We start from the raw sequence: 3,746 nt of genomic DNA, 5'->3' as shown, positions 1-3,746 counted from the left end.
TTGGGGTGACTGGGTGGCTCAGTCAGTTAAGTGTCCAACTTTGACACAGGTCATGATCTCATGGTTCATAAGTTCAAGCCCCACATTGAGCTGTCTGCTCTCAGCACAGAGCATGCTTCAGATACTCTGTCCACCTCTTTATCGGCCCCTCCCCCTCACACTGTTTTTCTCTCTCTCTCAAAAATAAATAAACATTTTAAAAATCTATTTTCATTATGTAAGGTACAAACTAGAGAATTCAGTTCATTAGAACATTACATTCCTCAAACATGTCACTTACCTCACGTATTATGCTTTTCTCTTTTATAAGCATCAGTACTTAAATTCATTAATTTATTTTAATTCAACAAATATTTATTGACTTCTACTTACAAGTTTTGTACCTTTTGTTCTAGGAACTGAGCATATTACAGTGAACCGAATAGACTAAACCATCTGCTCCTATGGAGATAGAAATAACAGATAATAAATATATATACTATGTTAGCTGCTATTTATGTGCTGTGGGAAAAATTAAAGAAGAATTAATGGGAAGGGAAGTACCACGTGGGAGTGGATACGTCACATATAGCATAAATAGCATACTTAAAATAAGCTTGATTTATAAAGTGATATTTGGGTAAAAACTTTAAGAAAATGAGTCTTTCAGGTAACTGGGAGAAGAGCATTCCATTAATAGAAAACAGACTGGGTAAAGTCTATGAGGAGGAGCAGTCCTTGTGTGTATTAGGATCAGCAGGGGGCCATTATGGGTGAGGAATCTGAGGGAGAAGGTATGGATCATATGATGGATCTGAGTGATAACAAAGAGTCAGATCACTTAGGGATTAGAAGGCTATTTTGAGGATTGTGACTTTTACTCTCGGTGAAACAGAAAGGCATTGGTGTATTGTAAAAGAAAAAAAAAAGAATTGATATAATTTAACTTTGGTTTTAACAAACTCACTTTGTCTGATATGTTGAAAATAATTTTAAAAAAGACATGAACTGATGTAACAAGGTTTAAATGCTGATGCAATATTATTGGCAACAGATGTTGGTGGCAAGGACCTGTGTGCTAGCAGAAGAGGCAATGAGAGTGTTCAGATGCTGTATATATATCCGATAATAATTACTGACTTCTTCACATCAGAAGATAATTTCCATGTTAAGATATGATAACACAAATGAAAATATGTATTTTAATACACCCATAAATGTATAACCAAGCTGATAATTATAACTATAACTATATATATATNGTGATTCATCGCTTACATACCACACCCAGTGCTCATCCCAACAAGTATCCTCCTCAATGCCAATCACCCATTTTCCTCTCTCCCACACCCCCTCCATCAACCCTCAGTTTTTTCTCTGTATTTAAATTTCTCTTAAGGTTTGCCTCCCTCTCTGTTTGAAACTATTTTCCTCCTTCCCTTCCCCCATGGTCTTCTGTTAAGTTTCTCAAGTTCCACATATGAGTGAAAATATAGGATATCTATCTTTCTCTGACAGATTTATTTCACTTAGCATAATAGCCTCCAGTTCCATGAACATTGTTGCAAATGGCATAATTTAATTCTTTCTCATTGCCAAGTAGTATTCCATTGTATATATAAGCCATATATTCTTTATTCATCAGTTGAATCACATTTCGGCTTTTTCCATAATTTGGCTGTCATTGAAAGTGGTGCTATAAACATTGGGGTAATGTGCCCCTAAAGATCAGCACTCCTGTATCCTTTGGATAAATTCCCAGTAGAAGAAGATATTTGCAAATGATATACCAGATAAAGGGCTAGTATCCAAAATCTATAAAGAACTTACCAAACTCAACACCCAAAAAACAAATAATCCAGTGAAGAAATGGGAGGAAGATATGAATAGAAATTTTTTCAAAGAAGACATCCAGATGGCCAACAGACACTTGAAAAGATGCTCAACATCACTCATCACCAGGGAAATACAAATCAAAACCACATTGAGATACCACCTCAGCATGGTCAGAGTGGCTAAAATTAACAACTCAGAAAACAATAGATGGTGAGAATGTGGAGAAATGAGAACTCTCTTGCACTGTTGTTAGGAATGTAAACATAATTTCCTTTTTTATAGTGTGAAAATGTTTATATGTAAAATAAATATGTCATTTTATTGATATGTTATACTGTAAATCAAAAAAAGGAAATATTTCTTAATTTTTTACAAGAATCTTTTTTTTTTAATTTTCAAGCCTTGAAAACATGGTGGAAAATATTTTCTTGTGTTGCTGGCTCTTGAGTGTAAAGTTTTAGATACTTTGGGGTATATAAGGAAAACTATCAGCTGGATTTAGATATAGTGCAAAAAAAGGCTTTATATATTTGATGATCATAATTACATTATGAAACACTGAGACGATTTGAATTATCTTTATCGTGTAAGAAATGATGTTATATATCTTTACCTTTTATGAAGCACATTTAATCAGTTATGATTCCTAGAAACTGATAGGTAGCTGATTAAATAAGTCTCTATTTCTCTAATCTCAAATGTAACCGATGTATGCTCATGAATAAAGAAATTAAATCCAGAGCCCACATTGGACAATGAAGAATTAATGATTATCAATATCAGAATCTCCTTTAAGAAGACTATCAAAAAAATATGCAGATAGACATCATGAAGAAAAATTAAAAAAATTTTCAGTTAGGCACTGTTCTATCTTTTCTGCTAAACAATTCTTGTTGCTTTCATTTGATAAAGGACAAAAAAACAGAACTCCATTTTAAACTGTTTTGAAGAATATATATTAAAATGAACTGAACTACTATACTACAAAAAGTGAATTCATTAATAGACTCTCCACTTCTATGTTAAATATTGCTTGCTTTAGCAACTATTACAGAAATGATGGGAAGAAAAATCTTTGTTTACTTATTTGTATCAGAAACTATATAACTCAAAATTACTGTTATTATCATTACAGATCCTAAATGACAGATCCTTTTGTCGTTAACGTTAGATCTAGTTGATTTTTTTTTTCTTATACAGCTTTCTCTCATGAATTTGTCCAACTCTTTTATGGGATTCTGTCTCAGTTTGATAGAAGGATGAAATATACTTCAATTTAAAACACTATATCAACTTATTGTTAACAACCTTTATCTGGGCAAATTATTATTTACTTTCCAATTTGCTGGTGGAATCCAAATAAATTAAAATAATCAAGTTAGAGAACAACCGGTCTGGTGCATGTGTCCAATCTTGAAAGTACAGGTGACTCTAGAACAGTGTGGGGATTAGTTTTCACCATACAGTGAAAAATCCATGTATAAAATTTAACTCCCCCAAAACTTAACTACTAATAGCTCACTGCAGACTGGAAGCCTTACTGATGTCATAAACATTTGATTAACATATGTTTTGTATGCAATATGTATTATATACTCATAATAAAATGAACTAAAGAAAAATATTATTAAAAATCATAAAGAAGGGAAAACATAACTGTAGTACCATACTGTTTTTTAAAAATGTATAAGTGGACCCATGCCGTCCACACCCATGTCATTCAAGGATCAACTTTACTTACATTGAGAATGAGTTGTAAGAGAGTTGCACAGAAGCCATCATAGTTGCTTCAGTGTCCTCATTAGTTATGACACACTTTTGCACCAATGTCTTTTACTTTGGGTACCTTACCATTTATTTTCAGTTATCCTTAAGCGCTGTGAAGAATACTAATTAGCTTGGGCTTTCTTTTATTTTGTAATATCTTTCAG

The sequence above is a fragment of the Crocuta crocuta genome, unplaced genomic scaffold (assembly GCF_008692635.1).
Source record: "Crocuta crocuta isolate KB4526 unplaced genomic scaffold, BGI_CrCroc_1.0 scaffold893, whole genome shotgun sequence".
In the NCBI taxonomy this organism is placed as follows: Eukaryota; Metazoa; Chordata; class Mammalia; order Carnivora; family Hyaenidae; genus Crocuta; species Crocuta crocuta.
This window is presented reverse-complemented; position numbering follows the sequence as displayed.